This window comes from Triticum urartu, chromosome 7A (genome assembly GCF_056163025.1).
Source record: "Triticum urartu cultivar PI428250 chromosome 7A, HENAU_Tu73, whole genome shotgun sequence".
Classification (NCBI taxonomy): Eukaryota; Viridiplantae; Streptophyta; class Magnoliopsida; order Poales; family Poaceae; genus Triticum; species Triticum urartu.
This window is the reverse complement of record NC_141879.1, coordinates 50,935,849-50,963,695: the sequence shown is the minus strand read 5'-3', so window position 1 is coordinate 50,963,695 and position 27,847 is coordinate 50,935,849. Positions and strand designations below refer to the sequence as shown.

General features: G+C 48.8%; 1 long non-coding RNA gene across 1 annotated transcript; it reads left to right on the top strand.

Moving 5' to 3' along the window:
- The first annotated feature begins 345 nt into the window (after window positions 1-345).
- On the top strand, window positions 346-2,900 carry LOC125524003 (uncharacterized). The gene is made up of 4 exons (XR_007290495.2): window positions 346-695; window positions 815-855; window positions 1,965-2,094; window positions 2,564-2,900. It is a non-coding gene; the product is annotated as an uncharacterized LOC125524003 (long non-coding RNA).
- Window positions 2,901-27,847: the final 24,947 nt, after the last annotated feature.

The window sequence follows — 27,847 nt, the reverse complement described above, 5'->3', positions numbered from 1 at the left end:
ATACATAGAACTTTATGAGTAGCGTGTGTTTGGGACCCCACGCTACTGGTACATTCCAGTAGCGTTTGGTAAAAAATGCGCTGCTGGTTTTAGTTAGCAGCAGCGTGTATTTTTCTGGGACACGCTACTGGTAAGTGTACCACACCACACCCCCAGGACAGACCATAGTAATAGCGTGGGGTATAAAAACCGCGCTACTATTAAATTGATAGTAGTAGCGCGGATGTGCAACCCGGCGCTACTATTATGGATAGATAGGATCAGCTAATCGGCTCATTTAGTAGTAGCGTGTGTTCGTGAGGCCGCGCTAACGGTACTAACTTAGTGGTAGCGCTGCTCACGGGCATGTGCTACAACTAAGCGCACACCACCCTCTCTGCCTTATCCCCCTCTCTCGTCACGTTCTGTCTCTCTCCCCTTCCTTCCTCCACTCCGTCCCCGCAAAAATCCCCAATCCCTCCTCACTCCGATCCACTCGATCGAGCCTTAGCCCCCCGCCCCCTCCCCGACCCAATTCCGGCCGTTCCGATCCGGTCATCCCCGTTCCGTCCCCCGCATGCGAGGCTCCGGCCGGCGGTAGCCTCGGACGGGCATACAGGCAGGCAGGGCGGCGGCGGCCATGGAGCCACGCATCGGCAACAAGTTCCGCGTCGGCCGCAAGCTGGGGAGCGGCTCCTTCGGCGAGATCTACCTCGGTCCGTCCCGCCTCCGCCCCCGCCACGCCGCCAGATCCCCCTTTCCTCCGTCCCTCCCAAAGTCGTCGCCTTTTTCTCTTCCTCTTTTTTTATCTAACAGATTCCGTCTCTCTGTGCAGGCACCAACGTGCAGACCAACGAGGAGGTCGTGATCAAGCTCGTGAGTTCCTCCATCCCTCCCTCTCCATGACGCTCATCAATTTTCTCCGCCCCCATGGTTTCAGGGGATCTAGGTCGAATTGGATGCTAGATTTGACGAATTTCCCTGCCATGATTTCTTAGCGTCTGATTAATTGGGCCATGTAAAAAATTTAATTCCTGTAGCTAATGCTTATGGAATGGTAATGCATGGATTTGGGGTGCTGGCTGAATCATGCATTGTGTGCAATGCAATTTGGTCTAGTTGTTTAGTTACATGCTTTAGCTGCTGCTGCTGCTGAAATATGAACCTTAATTAAAGAGATGGAGTACACAAATGTCAATGTCAATACACTACTGCCCCATCCGTTTACTTTTCCTAGGCTTCATATTGAGACATGAGACATCACTCTGGCCCAAGAGAGGGTAATTGGATAATTAGTAATTATGAACATCTTTGTAGCTTGCAAAAACCAGATTGCAAGTAATTCTGAACATCTTTGTAGCTTGCAAGAACATATCCAATTTGATTGATTGTAGGCCTGTATCCAGTTTGATTCATTCACAGTTTCTTTGCCTTGAGTTTCAATCAACTGTAGGCCCGTATCCAGTTCATATCATACTTTTGCAATGGATCAAAAATAATCTAAAGGTGAAGCTGTAGTAGTTTGTTCTTGCTTTCTTTTGTTTACATTGGCTAACTTGATATTGTAACAAACGAGAGCAGAAGACACTGATTAATGCTAATGATTTAGTAACTACAAATTTATGTGTTTCTCTTTGCCTTGTCCTGCCCAGTAATGTATTATACTTGTCTGTGAAGACTGAACTTGGCGCCAAACATTGCGGCGCTAAGTAAACACAGCACCCTGCCTGATGTGGTACTATATATAGCGAATACTCTCACAAGAAATCTGCTAACACAAAAAACTTATGTCAATGCCAGTGATGATGTTTTGAGAATTTATTGACTTGTGATTTATAGAAAAATTATTAAAAATAGTCCTTTTCATATGTAAATTAATTTAGTTTGCATATGCATTTCTGTGTTTCTTTTGGACTTCATGTTTTTCTATGCACTTGTAAAATCTATATGCATTCTTATATAACTATTCTCTGCACTTTCTGTAGCTACCGAAACGCCAGAACTGCTCTCTTTGATGGCATTAAAGAAGGTGCAATACGGGCACCAGCTTATTCTTCACATGAAAATGAGTGAGCTATGGATGGATTCCAAGATCGAGTCAGCATTCTCAAGAGGGTGAGTGCCACATAATGATCGAATATCCTAATTCTTCATCTTCGTTTTATGCAAAGAGTTGGTGTTTTCACATATTTATTATGCGTGTTTATATTCTCAAAAAAAAGATGGTGTGTGTTTATCTTTTAACTGTATTGCTTAGCTAAGATTGTAAGGAGATATTTGTAGTTGTATGCTTTTTAAAAGGAATACATTTTCCTCACAAAACTAAGAGACGATCAACTTTAGGAATTGCAACTTTATAGACAGTACTAATCTAGACTGGTATCCATGGTAAATGGCGTTCCTGGACCATTTAGTTTGAATAGCCAGTGAGGAATTAAGCATATATTTTCGGCATGAGCTTTTTTAAATAGCTAGATGAGAAGGAATCTTAACTTAATGGGTCTTGTGAATTGTAATATACTATTTGGTTGAACTGATGACATTTGCATACTAACAAGTTTTCACTTTCCCGATGTGGACGCAGGGGTGATCGACGCTGACTAGCGTGGCCCGTTGGGCGCTGTGCTCTTCAACCCGGTGAAGCCCGACGGCCACGTCACACAGATGATCGTCCGGGTGATCGTGACGCCGAAGGTCGCCGGGGTGGAGGACCTCGACTCCACCGTCCGGGGGGAGGGAGGATTCGGGTCCACCGGCGTCTGAACTCCGAGCCTTGGTAGATAAATCTAGAGAAGTGGTTTGTTTAGGTTGGTGGTGAACACTAAGGATGGTACTCACGTTTCAATGATGGTTGTGTGCGTCTGATGTTAAATGGATTATTGTGATCTCTTCAAGTTGAGATGGTTCTGTGACCTTAGTTTATCTTGCATTGGATGTGTCTCTGATTTCCATCCATGAATACTGCATCTATTTTTTAATTTTTTTAATTCCTAATTAGCTAGTAGTAGCATGGGGGAAAAGGTGCACGCTACTAGTCCTAATTAGCTAGTAGTAGCGTGGGAGAAAAGTGCACGCTACTAGTACTTAGGATAGTAGTAGCGTGGGTTACAAAAATCGCTACTGCTATCTTTAGTTACCAGTAGCGCTAGGACAAACAAGCGCTACTGCTAAAAATAGTTGTAGCGTCGTAGCAGTAGCGCGTCTGCCAGCGCTACTGGTAGCAAAAAAACCAGCGCTACTGGTAAGCATTTTCCTAATAGTCATAGGAACATGTATAAGTCATAAAGAAAGCAATAGCAACAAACTAAACGATCAAGTGCTAAGCTAACGGAATGGGTCAAGTCAATCACATCATTTTCCTAATGATGTCATCCCGTTAATCAAATGACAACTCGTGTCTATGGTTAGGAAACATAACCATCTTTGATCAACGAGCTAGTCAAGTAGAGGCATACTAGTGACACTCTGTTTGTCTATGTATTCACACATGTATTATGTTTCCGGTTAATACAATTCTAGCATGAATAATAAACATTTATCATGACATAAGGAAATAAATAATAACTTTATTATTACCTCTAGGGCATATTTCCTTCACTGTTTCCTCCTCATGGCCCATTCATCAGTTAGATGTGAAGAATGTCTTTCTACATGGATCTCTCACCGAAACAGTTTTTTGCCGGCAACACCTCGGATTCGTTAATCCTTCTCTTCCCGATCACGTATGCCACCTGCGGAAATCCCTATATGGTCTAAAACAGGCGCCCCACGCTTGGTTTCGACGATTCGCCACGTTCTTGCACACCACCGGTTTCCTTCCTTCTCCTTCTGACTCCTCTCTCTTCATTCTCAAAACACCCAACCACATTGCTTATCTTCTTTTATATGTCGATGACATTGTCCTCACTGCCTCCTCTGATGCTTTTTTACACCACATTATTCGCTCACTATGCCACGAGTTCAACATGACAGACCTTGGATCTCTCCATCATTTTCTTGGCATTGCCGTATCTAGATCTTCCTCCGGTCTCTTTCTTTCTCAGTGTCAGTATGCACTAGATCTTCTCTCTAAGGCCGACATGTCTGACTGTCATCCCTCCCGCACTCCCGCTGAAACTGGCTCTAAACTTTCTTCTGATGGCGAACCTTTCTCCGATCCTACTCTCTATCACAGCCTCACAGGAGCTCTTCAATACATGACTCTCACTCGCCCTGCACTCACCTATGCCGTTCAACAAGCCTGTCTACATATGCATGACCCACGTGTTTTTTTAGAACGAAGGCTCGCGAAGAGCCCGGCTTTGAATTAACAAAGCCATCAACCGGCCAGGAAATACAAACACACACAAACCCCACGACCAAACGATAAAAGGGGACACTCTAGGAGGCTTACAACTCAACGGGTCGCACAAGCTCAAAAAGAATACAAGAAAACAAAGCTCGAAGCTTGTCCTAGCCGAAGACTACAGCCAAATAGCCATCTAGGGGTGAGGCACACACGAGCACGACGAGGACCTGCTTGCAACAGAGTGTGGCAAGTGAGCCTGACCAACGCCCAAGTAGAAAGACATCACGCATCTGCCGTCTCTCTCGCCGCAGAGGGACCCTTCCCTCTCGCCATGGCTCGCAAGGCGCCGTACCCGGCGGACTTGAGAGACGCTCACCCTAGAGCAGGGGACGTGCCAGCTTCGGGACCTGGAGCAGCCGCAGCACACCACCACTTGAACGTTCGAGCACTCCGCGACTGCCGCATCGCCACAACCTAGAACGCCGGAGAGCTGCAGGAAAACCACCAGGTGCAGCTACTGAAGAAAGGCAGCAGAGGCATCAAGTAAACCGGCAGGCCAATGAGGAGAACCTCGTGACACCGCCATCACCGGACCACCCAAGCCACCCAAGCTCCGACCTTGAACCCCTCACCTGAGCGCAACCCTCCCCAGGCGGCGCCCCCAAGGAAGACACGACGCACAGCGCGCCGTCGCCGCCCAATTCAAGCCGGATTTTGGGCTTTCACCCGGGAGGAGGAACAAGGGTGGAAAGGGGGAGGACCTCTGCAGCACCTCCAAGGAGGAGACGTCGTCGGGGACGTCGATGCTGCCAGGCCGGCCAAGCCGGTCAACGGTTTCCCGTGGCCCAGAACCAGACCACCGAACACCCACCCACATCATACCGGCGCTCGGGAGGAGGCTGGCGAGAAGCGGCGGGGACGAGGGAGACAGGGGAAAGGAGCCATCCTCAGATCTGACGAGGAGGGGAAGACCTCCGCGCCACCGCCGCCACCCGCCGTCGTCTCACCACCCGCGTGGTCGAGGCCGCCGGCCAGAGCACCCCGGGAACAACGCCGGCCGAAAGGCGCCGCCGCCTCGCCAAGAAGGGCCGCCGCCCCAGATCCGAGGTCCTCCTTGAGGAAAGGAGCGGCCGAGGCCTCGCCGCCACCATCACGGGCGGCCGCGCGAGCGGATCCGGCGGCTTTCTCAGGTGGCGGCGAGGGAGGGAGGGTGAGGGAGCGGCGGCGCGACGGGGAAACCCTAGTCGCCGCCCGAGTCGCCCGAAGCGGACGACACGGGGGCCGCCCATGACCCACGTGTTCCTCACTACAATCATGTCAAACGCATTCTGCGCTACCTCAAAGGGACTCTTGACCACGGTATCTCTATCACACCTTCCGCTCCAACTTCTATCACAACGTACTCCGATGCCGACTGGGCTGGATGTCCGGATACTCGTAGGTCTACCTCCGGTTATTGTGTGTACTTGGGTGATAACTTGATTTCATGGTCTTCGAAGAGACAACTCATTGTTTCCAGGTCATCCGCTGAAGCCGAGTACCGCTCTGTCGCACACGCTGTTGCCGAAACTGTATGGCTTCGTCAACTACTCAGCGAGCTGCACCGACCTCTTCAACAAGCTACACTCGTCTACTGTGATAATATTTCTGCCGTGTACATGTCTTGTAATCCTGTGCAACACCGTAGAACTAAGCATATAGAGATAGACATCTACTTTGTTAGGGAGAAGGTAGCTCTCGGCGATGTTCGTGTCATGCACGTTCCTACAAGTGCTGAATTCGCCGACATCTTCACCAAGGGACTACCGACAGCAGCCTTCATCGACATACGCTCCAGCCTCAACGCCGTCTGTTGAGTATATGTGTTGTGCATATTTGTGTATTGGGCCCACCTCCTAGTTGTCTTGTATAGTTGAGGTCGTGGCCTACTCGTGTACATCATATATACGTGCGTTTGCACCTGAGGAATACAACACGTAATTCCCACATCATACATGGTATCAGTTTCCGGATTCTAACCCTAGCCTGCCGCTGCCGCCGCCGCGCGCCCCCTCCATGCCGCCGCCACCACCTAGCCGCCGCCGCTAGCGCGTCTCCCGCGCCGGCCGCCACTCCTCCTCTCCCTGCGCGCGCTGCCTAGCCGCTCGCCCGCCCGCGCTTTCCTCGCTTTGCCACCGCTGCACGCTAGCCATCGCTGTCCCGATCGCCCGTGCATGGCTTGGTTGATGCATGGTTGCATGCTGTAGTCTGCACTCGCGTGCTTGCATGCGTCCAGTAGTAAGGTTACAGTTCCGTGCTTGCATCCTGTAGTCCATACGCATCCCATTGGCCTCACGTCGGGACCGCATCGCACGCTAGCCGCCACTGCACCTGTTCACCCGAGCTCGTCAGCGCCCGCAGCTCCCTCGAGCCGCCCACCAGTCGCGCGTCGCTACTGCCTCCAACCGAAGCCTCCTGCTGCTGCCGCCCAACCGCGCTGATCGCCGCCATTGGACCAGCAATGACGTCACCAGGCCCATCCGCCGCCGCCTCTACCGCCCCGCCGCCGGCGCCCTACGGCGCAGCCCCACCGCCAGACGGGGCGGCCGCCACCTACGACACGCTCGTTCCCACGTACGGGTATCCTATGTACGGGGCATACGGGTCTTCGCCCGCATCCACGTACGGGTCTCCGCTCGCGTACGAGTCTCCCGGGTACTGGTGGGGGTCGTCAGCGGGCCAGCACTCGCCCGTTGGGCAGCAGCCAGACGGCGCCCAGCACCTGCAGCATCTGTCAGCGGGCCCGCAGGTTTTTCCGGCAGGCCATCCGGCCTACACGGCACCGCAATTGCAGTCGGGGCAGCCGGAGCTGTATGGAGCGTACCCACCACCGTCGTTGAGCGGCGGCTACGGCTTCCCCATGGTGTCTCCGTCCCCCTCGCCGGCCCTGCCGCCGGCGCCCTGGGATCCGGTGCTCCTCACCGGGCTGCATGCTGCTTCTACACTGAACAACTATACTGGAGGTGGTGATTGGTACATGGACACCGGTGCTACGGCTCACATGTTTGCTCATCCTGGTAACCTTGCCTCCTTCACTCCTGTCCCCACCGACCGCCGCATCATTGTCGGTGATGGTTCCACACTTCCTATCACACATGTTGGGCACACTTCTTTTCCTTCTACTTCTACTCCATTATCTTTGTCTAACATACTTGTGTCACCTCATCTTATTAAGAATCTCATTTCTGTTTATTGTTTCACTCGTGAAAATCCTGTTACCGTTGAATTTGACGAGCTTGGTTTTTGTGTCAAAAATGCTCGAACCAGGATGGTACTTCACCGATGTAACAGCCCCGACAAGCTCTATCCGGTGCACTCGCCTTCATCCATCACCATCGCACCGGTTGCTCTCTCCGCTAGCGTCGATCTCTGGCACGCTCGCTTGGGTCATCCCAACCCCGTCACACTCCGTCATATTCTTAGGAGTTTCAGTTTCAGTTGCAATAAGATCGAGGATCACACTTGTCATGCCTGTCGAGTTGGCAAACATGTTCGCCTGCCGTTTACTAATTCCACCACCATTGCTTCTTTTCCTTTTCAGTTGATTCATAGCGATGTGTGGACTTCTCCGGTTCCCAGTAACTCGGGCTATTTATATTATCTGGTCATTCTTGATGAATATTCTCATTATGTGTGGACTACCTTAACGGCCTTTTACTCCTATGTGCGCACGCAGTTTGGGCGTCCCATCCTTGCGCTTCAGACGGACAATGGAAAAGAGTTCGACAACCTCACTTTCCGCACCTTTTTGTCGCATCACGACACAGTTTTCTGCCTCACATGCCCGTACACTTCACAGCAGAACGGTCGAGCTGAACGCGTCCTTCGCACTTTGAATGACTGCGTTCGCACGCTCCTGTTTCATGCCAACGTGCCACCTCGTTTCTGGCCGGACGCACTCGCCACTGCATCACTTCTTCATAACATTAGACCCTGCCGCCCACGGTGGAACTACGCACCTGACCATCTTCTCTTTGGTACGCCCCCGTCTTATGACGACTTGCGTATTTTTGGATGCCTTTGCTATCCCAGCAGTGCCGACACTGCTTCTCACAAGCTTGCACCTCGATCTGTCGCATGCATATTCATCGGCTACCCCTCAAACTCCAAGGGATATTGGTGCTACGATCCCGTCTCCCACCGTGTGTTCACTTCCCAGCACATTTACTTTGATGAGCATGTGTTTCCGTTTCACCAGGTACCCCCGTCTGTTCCTCCCGCCACTGATGACGCGGGCTCCTCGACGCCTCTCCTAGGACGCTCGTGCGCCTCTCCTGGCATGCCCCTGGCTTTGAGGCGCGCCCCCTACATGCAGCGCCTCCTACGGCCGCGGCGCTGGCACCCCCGGCACCCCCGACGTTGGCGCCCGCGGCCCCGCGGCGCCCCCAACGTCCACGACCTCCGCGGCGCCCCCGGCGCCCACGGCCCCCGCGGCGCCCCCGGCCCTCTGTGCCCACGGCCCTCCCGGCGACTGTGGCCGGTCCGGTCACCCGCGCCTGTACGGGTTTTTTTCGCCCGAGCTCACGCTACGCCTCGGATGACTACGTCCATGCGGCGTCCACCTCTAAGCCGTCGCCGTTGCCGTCCTCCGTTCAAGCCGCTCTTCGTGACCCGCTCTGGATGGCTGCGATGCAAGAGGAGTTTGACGCCCTGTGGCGGAACCAAACGTGGCAGCTTGTTCCCCGTCCCCGGCACGCCAACGTGATTACCGGGAAGTGAGTCTTCAAACACAAGCTCCATCCCGATGGTACCCTTGATCGCTACAAAGCACGCTGGGTCGTTCATGGCTCTCGACAGCGTGCTGGCATCGACTTCACCGACACCTTCGCTTCGGTCGTCAAGTCCGACACGATACGCACGGTTCTCCACCTTGCGGTCTCCCGTGCTTGGCCGGTGCACCAGATGGACGTCTCCAACGCCTTTCTCCATGGTCACCTCGAGGAGCAGGTCTTCTGCCAAGAGCCCACCGGGTTTGTTGACCCGGCGCTTCCCGACCACGTGTGCCTGCTTTCGCGGTCCTTGTACGGACTCAAGCAGGCTCCGCGCGCTTGGTACCAGCGCATCGCGGCATTTCTCCACCAGCTTGGGTTCCGCTCCACCCGCTCGGACGCCTCACTCTTCGTCTATCATCAGGGCTCTAGCACAGCCTACTTGCTGCTCTATGTCGACGACATCATCCTAACGGCATGTACGGCTGGTCTCCTCAGTCAGCTCACGGCTCGTCTTCGTGCTGAGTTCGCCATCAAGGACTTGGGTCCTTTGCACTACTTCCTCGGTGTCGAGGTGGTGCGCCGTCCGGATGGCTTCTTCCTTTATCAACGGAAGTACGCTCATGAGCTCCTGGAGCGCGCTGGCATGCTTAACTGCAAGCCCGCTGCTACGCCTGTTGATACGAAGGCCAAGCTTTCTACCACGGATGGTTTTCCTGCTTCGGATGCTGCTTTCTATCGGTCTATTGTGGTGCTCTTCAGTACCTCACTCTGACTCGACCGCAGATCCAGTATGCCGTGCAACAGGTGTGTCTTCATATGCATGCTCCTCGTGACGTTCACTGGGTTGCTGTCAAGCGGATTCTCCGCTATGTCTGTGGCACTATGGATCTTGGGGTCACGCTTCACGCCTCCGTTGACACCGCCCTCACCGCCTACTCCGATGCAGACTGGGCGGGCTGCCCTGACACTCGTCGCTCCACCTCGGACTATTGTGTCTACCTTGGACCCTCACTCATCTCGTGGTCATCCAAGCGGCAGCCTACGGTCTCTCGTTCTAGTGCTGAGTCTGAGTATCGTGCGGTGGCCAACGCCGTCGCCGAGTGTTCGTGGCTTCGCCAGCTGCTTCAGGAGCTCTCTTGCCCTGTTGATCGTGCCACGGTGGTCTACTGCGACAACGTCTCGGCGGTCTACCTCTCTGCTAACCCGGTGCATCATCGACGGACCAAGCATATTGAGTTGGATATTCATTTTGTTCAGGAACAGGTGGCCCTTGGCCATATTCGTGTTTTACACGTCCCTACTTCCCAACAATTTGCAGATATCATGACCAAGGGCTTGCCTACGGCATCATTTGAGAAGTTCCGGTCCAGTCTTTGTGTCAGCCGCGGTGCCGCTTCGACTGCGGGGGGGTGTTGAGTATATGTGTTGTCCATATTTGTGTATTGGGCCCACCTCCTAGTTGTCTTGTATAGTTGAGGTCGTGACCTACTCGTGTACATCATATATACGTGTGTTTGCACCTGAGGAATACAACACGTAATTCCCACATCATACATCGTCGAACCCGCCGTTGACACCAGGAGCGATTCTACCGGGGGGGGGGGGGGCTTTAACAGGCTCAAGCCCCCCCTCCAGCACTGTAAAATTTGTTTCTACTACTAGTTTTAAGGCCCAGCCCAGCTACTTGCACGCCCAATCCAACACATATTTGTATGACCCAGGCAGCCTAGCCCGCCCTCCATTTTTTTCTAGATTCGCCACTGGTTGACACTGGGGGGGGGGGGGGGGGGGGGTCCACCTGGCCTGCCCACGATCAGCGCTTCCCCACCTCCCACGATTTCTGTATTCAGTTAGGGCCTCGTTCCCATATATGTAACCTGCCTGTACTCTGTATGCGGCAAGCAAGGCAATCAATCAAGTTTACACCAACCACTACCAACCAGTCGTTCTGGCGGCCGCATTGCATAGGTGCAGCAACCTGTATCTGATGTGGGTATCACATGTGTTTTGATCGTAAGGCTCGGGACGATATTGTAGTCACGCTGAACACTAGCAAAATCAGCCGATTGTTTGCAGTGTGACCACACATCACATACGTTTTCTTTTGCCTTATATCCGTGTCCATATTGTGACCCCCCACATTGCACATGGCCAAAAAAAATTCCGTGTGCAATGCAACATCAATAATGCAGTAGAACTATGACACACACACAATGGTACAGAGCAATACCGTACATATAGCAGCAATACTCAAAATCGGCGGAGAAGAACATCACTCAACAATCAGCCATTTCTTCACAACCTTGAAAATCAAGGGGGGGGATCCCCGCCTGAATATATTTCAAGATTGCGTTACCGCGAAGAAAGATGATCACACGAGAGCCTGGCTTCATGTTTTTGTTCCGGCTTACAAAGTTGGTGGGTCGAGAGCGTAAAGTCGTCTATCGTATTAACTGTTACAACAGTTGAGGTTAGCACCTTATTTCAAAAGACCTTAGCATTTCTGGCATCCCAAATTTTTCCACAGGACTGTGAGAATAACAAAGGACTTGATGGTGTTATATGAATCCGCTCCCAAACTCTTTGTACAAAGGGCAAAAGAAGAAAAGCTGATCTCTCGACTCATGTGCATGTGAACAAAGTGGACATGATTCATCATCGATTATCTTATTCTTTTCGAGGTTTTGCCTGGTGTTAATCCTATCCGTGTGAACCAGCCAACCAAAGATTCTAATCCTCCCTTGAACTTTTGCATCCCAGATGTGTGTCAGTTCTGGCATGGTCATTTGGGCAGTGAGGAGCAGCCTTTGGTGGTGAAGAGCCCTTCGCCCAGGAGAGAGGAAGCATCATCTGCCTATCATACACTAACCTGCATAAGAAGAACACACGCAAGGTACACAGTTATGTGGACGCAGGCACAGATAGCTTGCTATCGAAGGAAAGGTCGATCCGTTCATGCAAAATGTCAGCTAAAAAGGCATTTGGTATTAGGTGCTGAGAGAAAATGGCAGGGAAGGCAACCGCAAGCGGCTCGTGAAGCATCCGTATGTCTAACCAGAAGAAGGAACATTGTTCAACCGCAAGTTGCTAAGTTTTTTTGGACTAGTTTGGCTAAGTAGGAGTCACTGTTTGTGTTGAGTGGTGTAGTATCCAGGAATTTGTAGGCAAATTTCAGCAGTAAACAAACGTTTTGCACCTGTATGATTTTAACAATGAGCCCACCGGCTAGTTAGGGCCTACACACTTTGTCCAACTCAACCAGACACTTAGCTACTTAGCAGGTGTCAGAACCCGACCAGTAGAAACAATGTTGTCGTTTATCTAACTGTTCAATGATCAGATTAGTCAGGTTGAGAACCCCCATGAGGTATGTCGGGAGGCTGTCAAGAATATCTGAGAGTAGCATTAGTTTGCCCCCTTTAGTGAGCAGGAGAGCAGCTCAACCAGAGAGGTACCTTATAAAATTTATCAATGATTGGCTGGAAAGCAGAAGCTGCTAGTTTCGTTTGGCAAAAGGAGACGCCCTAGGTAAGTTTGCAGGTAAGAAGCAATTAGGTTCCCTAGGACAAAGGCGGGTTTTGTGGCATTCTTATGGTCGACGTCGAGTACAATGAAGTTAGTTTTGTAAAATTGATTTGAGGGCGGTTGCATTTGCGCAGCTCGGAGGAAGATTTGAGTATCGTCCGCATATTGTAAGTTTGTAACACAGGGTAAGGCAAGTTATCTTTTAGCAGGTGCATTAGTAAGCTATAATTTGACAATAGTCTTTCCAGCAAATCATCAATGATTATGAAGAGATAAGAGACAGCGGGTCGCCTTATCTGAGCCCAGGTTTACAATTGATCCAGGGACTTGTTCTATCATCTACCATGACAGTTGTTATCCCAGATAGAAGCAGTGGACCCTTCCAGGTGCACCACTTGTTTGGGAGCCATGGTTTCGTAGAAGTTTTAGCATGTGAAAGGCCAAACGAAGGAATCAAAACCTTTGCGAAGTCAAATTTATGATTAAATTAGTGGCTTTGAGCTCTTGGCCCAAGAATTCTAGACAACCATGGCACTTTCTGGATTTACCGCCCAAGCAAGTTCAAGACGGAAATTGAGAGGGCGCGGAAAGTTCGAAATCACTAATTAAGGAGTATTCGTTGCAAAGATCACTCCAATTCTCCTAGTTGCGACAACTGGCGCACATGCAGCGCGTCACTTGTCGCAAACTGGAGTTTTCCCTTTTTTCGTAGATTCATTTATTCAAAACGTTTTATCTCTTAAACTGTGTGTCCAAATCTTGAACCGCTTTCATCGTTGGATTCCTCGTGTCGAGATCTTCAAAACTAGATCCCATGTTGATAGGTTTTGATGAACTTTTTTTTCACGAAAAAAACCAGACGAACAAACCGAACCGGGAGCATGTGTTTTTTCCCTTTCCGAAAGAGGCACGCCCGTGCCTCTCACGAAATCACAACCGTGCCTCTCGCGGAAGAAAAAAGAAGAAGAAAAACACGTTTTTTTCGTTTCCGAGGAGGCACGGCGGTGACTCTCGTGAAAGCACAACCGTGACTTTTGCGGAAGCAAAACCGTGACTCTCGCGAAAGAAAAAAAAAGAAAACACGTTTTTTTCCTTTTCGAGAGGCACGGCCGTGACTTTCGCGAAAGCACAACCATGCTTCTCACAGAAGCAAAACCGTGACTCTCGTGAAAAAAAACAGAAAACGCGTTTTTTCCGTGTCCAAGAGGCACCGCCGTGACTCTCGCGAAAGCACACCCGTGCCTCTCGCGGAAGCAAAACCGTGACTCTCGCGAAAGAAAAAAAATAGAAAACATGTTTTTTTCGTTTTCGAGAGGCACGGCCGTGACTCCCGCGAAAGCAAAACTGTGCCTCTCACGGAAGGAAACCCATGACTCTCATGAAAGAAAAAAAACCATTTTCTCGCGCAAAATATTTTTTTTCAAATTTTTTTGATTGAAAATCTAAGGAAGACCAGTTGAAAACCAAAATGTCGAAACCCCCAGAAAAAACCGTTTAAAAGGCTGAAAACGTGTGCGGAAAATAAAAAAAAATCCAGAGGGAGCGCCCAGAGCGCGACACGTGGTGAATAGCTGAGAGCATGCCAAGTGACGCTGATCGTTGCGAAGCTTCCAAAGGAGTGCTCGTTAACTAGTTACTCCCAACGGAAAGTTTGTCGCTATAGTGATTAGAAGTGGGACGTGATCAGAGAGAAATTTTGTTTCTGAGGAGACCGATATGACCAAGCATTGTTAATTAAGAGGCAATCAACTTTGTCCATGGTTGCGTGGTCGTGGTTCTTGGACCAGGTAAACTCAGCGATCGAGTAAAGGGATCTCGATTAGGCCCAACAGGTTGCTCGTGTCATTAAAGAGATTGGCTTCAGTTTGTCGGAAGGTGTCATTGTTTCTATCAGATGGTCCTCTCATTAAATTAAAATCGCCCAAAATCATCCATGGGCAGAGGTCAGGTTGAGTCAGAGATTGCAGTCTGAGTAGGAAGGCTGGTTCATCTGCATGATGAGTGGACGCGTAGACATTGCTTATAGTGATTTGTTGGTCATTTGAGGCAGAGGCAAACTTTTTGGTAAGCATGCGGTCTGCTTGGTCATTACCGCAGTTTGTCGATTGCATATCTAGTCGCTTTGGGGCTCGTTTTACTCTCCTACGCATAGCTTTGATCTTATATGACTTTGCTAGCCGTCCGCGTGTTTTTGTGCTTGGTAGTGTTGGTTATGTTCATCCTAGCTATGCGGGAGGCGGGAGTGTGCTTATTGGGCTACGTATCCCCTTATGCTTCATTTTGAGTCAATAAATCCAACTTTTGTTGAAAAATGTTGTCTGCTTGGGTCGCTGTTAGTAAATTTAATTTTGGGGAGAAAAGAGTAGAGAGAAGGCCCCCAGAAGAGTGCAGTGCATCCTTGTGATTGACAAGATCTAGGTGTCGTCGCAGAAAGGTTCCCGTATTTTTAGCAGTGAATTCAGAAAGTTTTTATTACTTGCAGATACTGAGCGTCATGTTTAATTATGGTAAATTCTGCAAAAGCATCGGCACACTTTGGAGGTGTCTACGGCCTCTAATGTTCCAGGAAAGCAGATGCCAGATTGAGTTAGACATGGAAACCAACAGAGCACCATAGGAAGAAATAGCAAACAGGAAATATTGAGGGAAATAGGTTCATGATAGGGTGGTTTGCTAGACCATCGGTACAAAGCTTGGAAATAAAAACACCAAATTTGTGGTATGCTAAGCGACAAAATCCTTAGCTTCAAGGTTCAATATTGTGGTTTGCTAGGCCACCAACAACAAAGCTTAAGTAGAACAGGCTAGTCGGGATAAACAGACAACAGACACCATGTAGATGAGAGACGCTTATGGATCGGGGGATGCAGTAGAGATTAGTGATCATCAGGCTTGCGGCTTACCGAAACAAATCCTTCTGTAATGAAGCTCTCTAATAGTGGCAAGTCAGTGATGCGGCCTCAAAAACGTCTATTGTCGCGTAGCAGACATGTGGACTTCTGTGGTGTGGTGGACTTATTTAGCATCAGGCTTTACGAGGTTAGCTATCATGGTTGCGAGAGCGCTCTAGGTCTCATCCCATAGTACACTTGGCCCCTGTGTTCTGCATGCCTTTGTGCGGTGTGTATCTTGGCTCGGGAAGGAAGAGTACGACAAATGCCTCTGTGGGATGCCTTTGTGGGATGCGGCGAGCACGATAAGATGTCGATGGTGCCGTGTGATACGGCGTTGCCATGTGATGCTGCAAGAAGCGACAGAGGCTGGAGCGTGACGGAGTGCATAGATTGAGTCGGGTGAGCCGGCCGGCAAGTTGTTTAGTTTGTTGAGTAGGCCGGGTGATTTGGTCTAAGATGGTTAGTACACGCACGTAGGTCGCCGAGCCTTGTTATTAGACAGAGGTTGTTAGCTGCATGTGAGTTGTTAGCTAGCTTTCTTCGTGCATGTAGTTGGCTCGGTTACAAGTGGTTGTCGAGTCTCCTGGAGTATGGAGATAAATTAGGAAGGTTAGTGCATGAAGCTATTTAGTGTAGTAGCTCAAGTGGTGACGCCGCTTGGGCTCGGGCCTAGGGTTTGAGGCGGCGGCCTCTACTGGTGAGGGCGGCATCGTCCTGGCGGTCTACTCGGCCGTGCGGGCGGCGAGTTGGCGGTGGACGCGGGCGCCGCGTGTAGGGATTCCCTGCTGCTCTCCTTCACCAGATCTGAAGACGGCGCCCCCGTTCTGCTGCTTCCTCCTCGTCAGTCCGGCCGGATCCGGTGGCGGACTGCGTGGATGTGGGGTTGGGAGCTCTGAATCGGAGTAATTTCTTGGCCGGCTGCGGCGGCCACGACGCCGGCGGCGCTCCAGGCGTTGTTTCCTTCTTGATGGCGGCTTCGAGATCCAGCTCCCTCTCCCTCGTCCTCCCCCTGCACCTGGGTGAAAACCCACAACTTTAGTTGGGCGGCGGCGGTGCCCGGCTCCGTCACCTTCCTGAAGGCGCCGCTTTGGGTCCGCGGGAAGGTGGGACAGCTGCAGCGCATTCTTGGCGTTCCTGATGGCGGCGGTTCTCTTTAGTGGTATCGCTTCGCCATGGCAGTCGGCTGGACCGGCTCTCGTGGTGATTGTGGTGCTCAACCCTTCGCCGTGTCTTCCTGGGGTGCTCCTGTCCCGTTCAGAGAGGCTGGAGGTGGAGCGGCTTCATCTTGCCCGGAGCTTCGGTGGAGATGTCAAGCCATGCCTGACCGACAGGTGCTATGCTTTGTCATGCCTGGTCGGCAGGTGCTACACACGACAGATCTTCAAAGACTTCAAGCTGTGTCGGCTGGTGGTACTTGGCAGCATGGTGCTGAGGTGTATCAGTGGCGACCGCGACGTGCTCAGCTGTTTGTGCGTAGGGAGAAGGTGCCGTTGGGCGCCATGGTGGCGTCGACGATAGCTGGACCGAGCAAGATTGATGCATCAATACAGTTCTGAAGATGGAGCGATGGCAGTTGGCGGCGGCGGCCTCTGAGTGGACGCTGGACCGGTGAGACCCATGCCCGGCAGGCGTCCTGGATATGATCTCAGGTGTTAGATGTTAGTTTGGCTGCGATGTCTGTTTGGTATTAGGCCCAGGCTATCTGCGCCCCTTCATCAATTGGATAGAGTTGCTTAGACGGCGCCTTTAGACTTATTGTTGTATTACTTTGTAAGGTTTTATGAGAATAATTAATAAAGTGATCGTATGCATCGCCCAGATGCAGAGGCCGGGAGTCATCCTCCTTTTCTATATATATATAAAGTCTATTTAAGACCCAGAGTGAAGAATAAGGTATTCCTCACCCTGGTCGATCGACCGAGCCAGACTTTCTCCGGTTCGGTTCCATCGTCCCATTGTGCCTCCGACTTCCCATTGATACACACGAGCTAAAATCTTTTCTGTGCCACTGTAAGTTTTCCCCTTTTTCTTACGTTGCCAAAAAACTGTTTTCTGTTCGTGGTGTTATCCCACTCCCCCGCCGCCATTCCTATTCTAATCACGCGTAGTGCTGCGGTTTTCGATGGCGACTGGCTTGCGGCGTGGTGGCCGAGGGCTCAGAGACCGGCGGTTGGGCATGGCGGCGTGGTGGTCCGCGGATTGCCCGGGCGGCGTGGGAAGCTGTGGTTGACCACTTTGACGGCGCGACGGCCTGGTGCTCGGCGGCAACGGCGGCGAGGTGAGCGGGTCGTGGCGTCGGTGTCGGGCAGCGCGGCTTATGGTGGCCGGCTGGCCGCGGCGACGGATCAGGTGGTGTTGGCGGCGGCACTTGTTTCGTTCGCGAACGCTTTGTGCCCTCCTCCGGCCGGCGGCCACGGCTGCTTGCTCCATTACATGCTGGTGAGTGGTGAGGTCAATCCAAATCTCTTCAACGACTCGTCTATGGATGGGTTTGATGCCCAGAAATTGTATTTCTTTTGCCCAGACCTCACACTGGATATGCTACTCGGTTAAAAATCTTCTCCGTATGCCCAAACCCCATTCTAATCATTGTTATGTTTTCTCTTCTCTATTTGAAAGTGATACTCTTGTGGCACTTTGATTGGATTGTGAAATATCTGTGCCGCATTGAACAGTTCAGTAACTTATTTCACTTGCCATCGACATACACAATTCTGTTTTGGGCAAGTTGCTTACAGCAGATAGTTGTTTGATTACTTTCCTTACCTAATACCAATGCGATGTGTAGATAACTTATATCTCTGGCCAAGAGCTCACCTCGACATCCTTACAAACTCGAGATCCATGACCAAGAGAGCTCTCCTTAATGTGTGCAGGTACTGCTCAACACATAAGCATGCTAAATGATGTTATTGTAATTAATGTTTTTGCTAAATTTGTTTGGAATGCAAAACATCGAGGCTCTGAGCAGATGTCCAAGTATCTACTCAAGTATCTTATATTGTGTATTAGCTTGTTGTTCTAACCTCTGAGTTTTGGTTGATCCAGAGATACATTTTGTGATTCATGTTTGATTATGCAGCGAAATCTTATTAATTCATTTGTTGTGGACTAGAAGCTTATCAATGAATTGAATGCTGAATTTTGTAGTTTGGAAATAGCTAACTCTCTCCCTGCAAAATAAAATGAAGGTAGTTATTACCTCTGATATGAACGTATATTCGAATTTTTTTTCGGAGCCTGATGAAGTTGAAGAAAATGTACTCCTACTTCTTTATTTGCATACACGTTTCAGATTTTTTTAATGACAACTGAAAGATTTTGTCTTCATTTTGATCTTCATGATAATATACTGCAGTTTTTACCTTGAGAATTACTTTTATTTTGAACTTGGACATTTGTACTTAGTATACTCCTTATTGCCTTGTTTTCTGGCTGGCTGTTTTTTTTTTGACTGGGTGTTTTCTGGCTGGCTGTTGTGTCAAAATATTGTTTACTTTATAGAATGTTGTGACTAAACGAAATTTTAATGGAAAGTTCCACATGTCTTTGTTTTGATTTCTTGGTTGAAACTGCTGGGCGTCCATATTACTAACGCTTCACCATCCAGTGAAGAATGGATGCATCAACTGTAATCTCAATAATCAGTAGCAAAATTCAGAATTGTTGAGAAGAAAGGTGAACCTAAAGGCTTCAGCCCTATTCGTACGATGCTATGTTGCTTCTAGCATATGGATAAGATTATTTCAGTCGTTGGATTGATTGTTGAACAGATGAAATTGATGGAAATCTCTGGCCACATGCAAGTTAAGCTGCTTGAAGACCAAGTCCATATCTGTACGAGGGCAGTGAAGTTGGGCATGGCAGTCTACATTAGTTGGGCACCCTTATGTAATCAGTCTGGTAGTAACCAGTTTTGAAATAGTGCATTCTGAATTTTTCCTGCTGCTGGTTACCGAGTGGCATCCAATTGTCTCCGAACAGATTTTTCTATACTCATAGGAATGGGTTTTATTACGTGAGACATTTCCAGGACCATCAGCTAGTCCTTTACACTGAATCTATTTATTACTCCCTTCGTTCCATAATATAAGACGTTTTTTGTGTCAAAAAACGTCTTACATTATGGGACGGAGGGAGTAGATGGCTTTGTTATTCCTGGGGCCATGTAGTTTGTTCTTACAGTAGTTGTCATATGGTATGGTTTTTCGGCGGTTGGACTAGCATCGGTTCCCTATGACCATTAGAATCTATTACACACATTAGCTGGGAGAGGTACCATGTTCTTATGGTATGGTTTAGATGGAGGCAATTCGCAAAAAAAAAAAAGATGGAGGCAGTTATTTGCCTCTTTTTGGAAAGAAAAAAATGAGACTTGTGGTGACTGTTTTTTTTTTGGAAAAGGGGTGATTCCCCGGCCTCTGCATCAGAAAGATGCATACGGCCCTCTTATTAACCAAAAAAAGTAGTGTCAACATGGTTCCAAAGGTCTCAAAATAAAAGCACAGACAGCTCACACAGAGCAAAGGGGCTAGAAACACCAACTAGCCAAGAAAAGACGCCACAACCGGCTGGCTAAAAAATAGATAGGAAATCTAAGCAATCCTATTACATGACCGCCATCCAAACCGGTTGAAAATATCCCAAACTACCATCTCTCATCGGAAAGACCCAGTAACCAAATGCTCCCTGGCCTCCGTTTGGGTGAGTAGCGACCACGAACGGATCAGTGCCGTAGTTCGGAACTCTAACTTCACTGTATCTAGGAGGAGCACCAGACAAGAATGAAGGCGACTGGGTGGGCAACCGCGACGGCGCCGTCCGCCGCCGGTGATCGCCGGCGCGTCGGTGGGCGGTTTTGGGCTCTGGCTGAGTCCGACGAAGAAGACGCCGACGACGATGGGGATGCATCTCCGGCAGCGGCGCCGCCCTCACCGACACCTTCCGATCTTGTTTGTGATTTATTCCATGCAGGGTATTGCGAAGATGAAGTAGCCATGACGATCGATCAGGTGCTGCCACCGGACGATCCGGCGCGTATCGGTCTACACGAGGGCGAGAAGAATGAGATGGTCCGACGCGTAGTTCATCGGAAGACGGCGGCGTCGGCGCTCAGACCGTGGAGGGGACCGATCCCTAAGGTGAGTCTTCCGAATCTCATGTTATTCGATTTGATCAGGCCGGACTCTTGGATCCCTGTTAAGAATAAGAAGAACGTGAGGCGGCGCGCCGGGAGTCCGGCAACGGCGGCGCCCGTGACGGCAGCGGCGATGCCTACGATCTCGCTCGCGAGATCACAGCGATTGTCTCAGCTGCTAGATGGAGTTGGGCCGGTTCGGTGTGGACCGGGTCCGCGAGATGTTGGGCCGGAGAAAGATGGGTATGAGGCCCATGCTAGACCGGGCCACTCTCCTCCACCTATTACGCTGCCATGCACGTACGAGCGTGATCGTTTTCTCGATCGTACGCAGCCGCCTCTTCGCTCTAGGGTGACTGTATACAAAAATAGTAGGTGTTCAACTGAATACCCCTGAATAAAGGTAGGCCCAACATCGCCTAATAGCAAACCTCCCAAAGCTGTTAGAATATACAGATTGACAACGACCTGCAATGCAAACACGCAGATATCACTGTAAGGTAAATAACATGTATGAAGGCCCAAATGTACATAACTCAAATACAACGAGAACATGGTCATCCTATGAACTGAGAATCACTTTAACCTTCAGATATGATATTGAAATTTCTTAGCAACAACCAAAAAAAAATACAACTAATCGAATGTTTAACTGCGCCCTCGACAAATTGAGCTACTAATACTCTTATCACTTTTTTCAGAAAGATAACCGCTCTAATATTATAGGGCCTTAACATAAGCATTTTAATTTCACATAACATGGTTGTTTCCTTCTACTCTCATTAGAATTGGCACAAGTGATTAATTTCTATGGAATTGCCTTACCACAATTTACCATCCCCGTTAAGATGTCAAGCTCATCACACACAAAATATTCTGAAGCATTATTATTGGCGACAGAAACAAGTTTCAGTCTATCAAAAATGGGTAGGGATGCCATGAGGGGGATGGAGGCTGCCTGGTACGAGGGATGCAGGGCGGAGCACCAGCTCATGGGTCGTGGGTGCATGAAGGTGGAGGCAGTGACCAAACTTACAGATGAGACCGATGGTAGTTACACTATGGTGACTCGTCGGCAGCCGGTGAAATCTCCAGATCCAGATTCAATCAGGGACGTAAGAATGGAGATGACTAGAGGAGACACAAGACTAACACGGCAGCGCCTCTCCTATAGAGACCTCACTGACCTCTTGTCCTAGCTTGCTGTAGCAGGAGTACCTGAAGAGGTGGAGTGAGGCGAGGAATGGGTAGTGCTGACCCCGGCGTGTAGTGCGTCGATGTGGATGAGCACCGCCCTAGCGAGGAGGTTGCGGTTAGACCCGGCGCCGCCGCTTCCCTCGAACTGGATCCCGTCGGCGGGAACGACCTCCCCTGCTTCTGGCCACCGTATCCATCTCGCGACCGTAGGGAGGATGGGAACCGCCCAGCCCTCTCCAACAATTCGCTAAAAAAAAATCTCTCTCCCACGATGGCACGATCCAAGGCAGATTCTTCTTCTTTATCGATTATTTTCGTAGTAAGAAATACAAGAGGGTAAATTTACCTCGCCAGGCCCGCACGTGAGGTAAATTTACATTTGTTTTCTTTTGTTTCTCTCGTGCCCTCGGTGCCTGGTTCGGCCGGGATGAGGAATAACTATTGGTCACCCTGGGTGACGAATATATATATACACACTACTTTGAGTCATGGGAAAAAGAGGTGCTGTGAGGGCAGCAACAGAAACAATGTAGCCAGCGTATTCACCAAGGCGAAGAGCCCGTCGGCAAAGCTTTCTGTGCTCCTCCTAGGGCCGTACGTGTGTGTGTGTTTCCCTACGTGTGTGGGTACCCTTGTGTTCTTGAGAAAGAAGAGAGATTTGTGTGAGGCAACAACAAAAAAAGAAAGAAGCGGCACTGCAAGGAGGCGGCGCCAACAATATAGGACATACTAATGTTATCACAATACACAACTGTGGCATGGGACGATGGGCATTGGAGCTCATGTAGGAGTTAGCGCACCCAACAAGATTCCACCACACAATTGGCAACCCCTCTATATTTGGCTTCAGCACTAGATCGTGGGAATGGTTCACTGAGGATGTTGTACCGGCATTGCTTTGTATTCCTCTCCTTCGCTCAGGGAACGATTGTAGTATGGTTGTACCTGAGATCCTCAGTGTGAAATCAGATTGGAGAATCCCTGCATATGACAATGTTAGCAGTACAAACTATATACTTGAGTAAACGAACGCATTAATAAAAGTCTCCTTATGGATGTCCTAGGGCGGTGAGCGGATGGGTCTACCCAGATTGTAAACCCACACAACTACAATGCAATTTGGCACCTAATTGTAAGAGAGAGAACCCCAATACTGTTGACCCAAAGAATGGCGTTGGTCTTGTCGAAGGTAATTACCACAAGAGAGAAAGAGAAGCTCTACGCCATTGCATAGGACAAACGAACCTAAGGAACAGAGAGGGGGTTGTGAGGATTCGTGGCTGTGAGAGAAGTTCTCAAAAAATAGGGATTTCTGTTTGCGCAGTTAGAACTTTTTTTGAAACCGGTGTGATGGACTTGTCTGGAATCACTGAATAAAAAGGAGTACGAATCACAACAGAAATGCCTAATCCATGCCTTTTCAATGATTAAATGTGCGAACACTAATGCCTCGGATTTAGTGCACGAAAGTACAACTGTTGATGGAGACGAAGAGTTGCAGAACACACTAGAGTTCCGTTTGGACCATATTTCTCAACATGCAAGCATTTTCAATGATGGCATGGCTTTTGTAGAGGAGCTTCCTTCACTGACAATGAGTGTCCTGTGATCTTTGACGCGGTGGTCCCTTGTGTAGCAGACAGTGTCCACTGTTGGGCCATCCATGCCTTTTGAAGTTGGCCGATAGTCTACACTACACCCTAATTTGAATGACCAACAAAGAGAAGCACTTGCATTCTCAGGGATCACAGTTGAGGGCGGTGAGTCCGGACACCGGCCATCAATAAAAATGGTGCCAGGTATCCAAATCCTTTGTACCATCTGTCATATTCTGTTGGGCCCTAAGGGTCCCTGAATTTATGTTCTTCGTATTTAAGTATACATGTTAGAAATTTGAACTCACCCATCGATACTCATCTAGTTAAACCATCATGAGATCACAAGCCAGCTCGAGGTATTCAGTAAACCGAGCATTCATAGTGTGAAAGATTTGTTGCCTAGTCTTTGGCTCCGGTTTAGGACGATCCTAACCGTCTTCATCCAAGTTTTTCTCATGTTGCCTCCAAGGGTGAGCCATGGGCAGCGAGCTTCAGGGACACATGTACATAATTTTATTCTTTCACAAAAACGACGCCCTAAGCCCCTATCCACCACAATATTAGTAGCTGTGGTGAAAAAATGACCCTGGTATGGGATCCTTGCTCTTTCTTGACAGAAATAGTAAACAAGACTGGTCCAAGTTTAGCTCACAATTTCACTCTTTCCCCATCTTCTATCAGAGAGTGGTTTTTTTAGTTCTTGAGTGTCCCTACACCCTCATGAACATTAAATTCAAAAAATACAATACAGAACTAAACAATACAATTATGAAATTCATGACATCAATATGCTCAAACTTTGTAGGGGCTTGCAGGAGTTCATGCAGAAAAACATTCAAGGAGCTTTACACAAAAAAAGATTTCACTGCCCAAAGTTTTGAGCACTGATTTTTGTTTCTCATGTGTAGCACTCATTGGATGATATTTGTCACTGAAAACTTGTAAGCGCGTAAAACATTTTAGTTGTTTGCGTCATATTTTGAATCATCACATGGTGCGGGGACTGGAAAGTATAAGGAACTTGGCCAATACGTTCAGGTGCAGATGTCACAATGCCAACGGTACCCTCAACCTAACTGATTGGTAATGATTACCATGATGCAACCGCCTTCTGAGTTTGCTTCATTTCAGGGTTAGATTTTTAGGTTGAACTTCACTTGCTGGCATGCATGATAATTGTCCGTCATGTTTCATTATTTTTAGTATTTTAGTTGTGTGCATGCTCGAGCTCAACATATCTTTTATGAAGTGTTGTTGCATAGTTTGGATGTTTTGTGTATAGGCAAATGCCTTTCATTAGAAAATGAACTAGATACATTATAGCCAAATCCATTAAGAGCCTCCAATAGCAATGCATGGTCATTCAATAGAAAATGAATATACTCCACCAACCATCTGTTACATTTGTTTGAGTAATGAAGTCTACCTCGCCCCTATATATATATGATCCAGCTTCACCAAAGCAAGTAACAAGTCATGCACCGAAGTACGTAGGAAGCTACATTGTTCATTCGTCTGGACTGATGCATTAGCTTCTTATTTTCTAGACATACATATTACCATTGGCAATTCCTGGGCATATGTGCTAGAAGGAGGATCAGCAGGGATACAGTAAACAGTAAACCCAGATAGTAGTATAGGCCTGCAGGCTAGTACTTGGAGCTTGGCCCGTAGCAAAGTTGCATGCGTCCTGTCACATGCACTCACTGGTCACTGTTCACCTTTCACCCATCACATGCATATTAGAGGCTCCTCTCTCCCTTCCTCTACAGTGCACAGCAGTCAACAGCTAGAGAGAATAACAGAAGAGGAGAGAGAGTATGCAAGATGAAGAAGTTTTCATAAATTGGCTCAAAAAGTCGAATCGAAGTGAGAGAGAGAGTTACCAGAAACAAAATATTTTCTAGAGTATTTTTTTGAGTCTGTTTCATAAATAAGCTGCATGCACATTCTTTTTTTTAATCAAATATCTTCGCGTACTTCCTCCATTGAAGATGACATACAGCCTCTGTTCGTAACATTCGTAACAGGTGTATTAATTTTTTTTGGAACGAGTATTAATTATCTGCATCTGCATCGCAGCATGCATGTCCTTGAGAATGAATAAATTGAGTTGACGCACATGGCTTGACTTTGGCAAACACATCATGCGTGTTGTGCAAACGTTGTGAAAGAAATCAAGTTTCTCACCTTAAATATGCACCTACGTCACATTTTAACCAAACTGTGAATGGGTTGTAAGGTCATAGTCCAAGTGTTATCGTCCAGAATCCAACCAATTAAGTTATGAAATATTCTAACTTTATAGATCACACAGAGTTAGCAGGGGCTAGACCCCTCACAATAGCTTGCCTCCTCAACGAATTTTGGAAGGTAGCATACTGTATATGCGCTAAGGGAAACACTTTACATCAGTAGTCTGATACTTTTCATTCCCTCTGAAGTCTTCTGTACCGTTCATCTTGTCTCAGATCCAATGACTCGTCTAGTTACACTACTAGGAAAAGGGCTATAGATGATATGGCCACTAATGGCATACCAGAAACGTGGTGCGTCACTACTATATAGTAAAGGTGCACCATGAGCTTAATGTGGTACACTAATGGCGCACCGGACCCACAGTGTACCATTAGTAACAATTTGTTTTTCCAAAAATATTACTGGCGCACCAGGGAAGAGTGCGCCATTACTAGTTTAACTAGTAATGGCGCACCTCCAACAAGTGCGTCACTACTATATTTTTTTTGCAAAACTACTATCATTTTTATTTTCAAATTCATGAATATTTTTAAATTTAATTCATGGGCACTTTTTGAATTCATGAATATTTTTTCAAATTTGATGATATTTTTTCATATTCAATATGAGAAAATATTGAATATTCATGAGGACACTCGATCTCGATCCCCCTCCATCTTGATCGCTATCCCCCTCGCCAGATCCCTCTCGCTGCCGAGCACCCCCCGCACCCTCCCCCCACTCCACCGCCGTCGACGACCCCCCGCATCCTCCCCCGCCCCACCGCCGCCGACGACCAACCGCACCCTCCCCAGCTCCACCGTCGCCGACCACCCACCGAATCCTCCCCCGCTCCACCGGGCGCCGCCGACCCCCGCACCCTTCCCCGGCCCGCTCCACCGCCGCCGCCGACACCCCGCACCCTCCCTCGCTTTTTGATGATATTTTTAAATAACAAATTTGATGATATTTTCAAATAACAAATTTGATGATATTTTCAATAAAAAATAAAAAATTAATGATATTTAAAAAAACAAATTTGATGATATTTGATGATATGTTCTGTTCTAGTCCTCATGAAAATAACAAATTTGATAAAAAAAACAAATTATTATATGCAACAAGAAATAATGAAAAAAAGAAGTTACTAATGGCGCACCGGAGGAGGGTGCACCATTGCTATCAGAAAAAAAAGTTACTAATGGCGCACCAGAGGATGGTGCGCCATTGCTATGAGTGTTTTTATGGCGCACCCCTAGATGGTGCGCCATTACTAACATTCCCCCTCTAGCTGGATACCCCTTCGCCTGATCCCCCCTTCCCTCTCCCTCGCCAGATCCCTCTTCCCTCCCCGCGCCCGCTCCACACCCGCTCCGGCTCCCCCGCGCCCCCCACCACTGCATTTGCTGCACCGCCGACAACCGCACGGGGTGCAGGACGACGACCGCCGCCGACCCACGAAGCATGTGGCCGCCGGCCTCCCCACGACCAATCGAGGCGCCAGGAGGACCGCCTCCGTCTTCCTCTTCGACTACGAGGACCCGGACGATCTCGGACGCCCTCGAGCCATCCCTTAGACGCCGCCGCCGCCGCCGACCCCGACCCCGACCCCTCCGACGACCGGCCGCGCCCGCCCAGGTACCTCTCCTCCTTCCTCCTTCCTCCCTCTCCACCCTTCCCCCCTTTCCCTCCCTCCCTCCCCTCGACCGTTTGGATTGGTAATGGGGACTGGACTGCGTTCATGAGTTGGCAGAAAGGAGCGAGATCATTCTGCAGTTTATTCAGTTCTAACCGAATAAATGCCTAACCTCACACGTTCCTGCTCGTTCTAGCCTTCCAGATGACCACTTACTAGCTAGAGTAGATAGATTATCAGCCTAGGTACACTTCGCTAACCCATGCATCGTTCGTTTCGTCTTGAGCTAATAAGCAAGTCCAACAACAAACACACATCTAGGTACACCTAGGTTTTTCTTGACGAACACACCTAGTAAGTCCAACAAGGAACACACCTAGGTACAGTGGCGGAGCTTGAAAGAAATCTTAGGAGGGGCAAACATTTTTTCTTCCCGAATATGGAATTGTACCACTACGACAAATTAGACATTGAAAACTATTGAGAAACTTTAATAAGTATATTAATCACATTTCTAACGCTGATTATATATATGAAAGCTAGTCCATGAAAAAAATACCAAAATATTATTTAACCATGGAGTATTGAGTTGATTTCCCAGAGA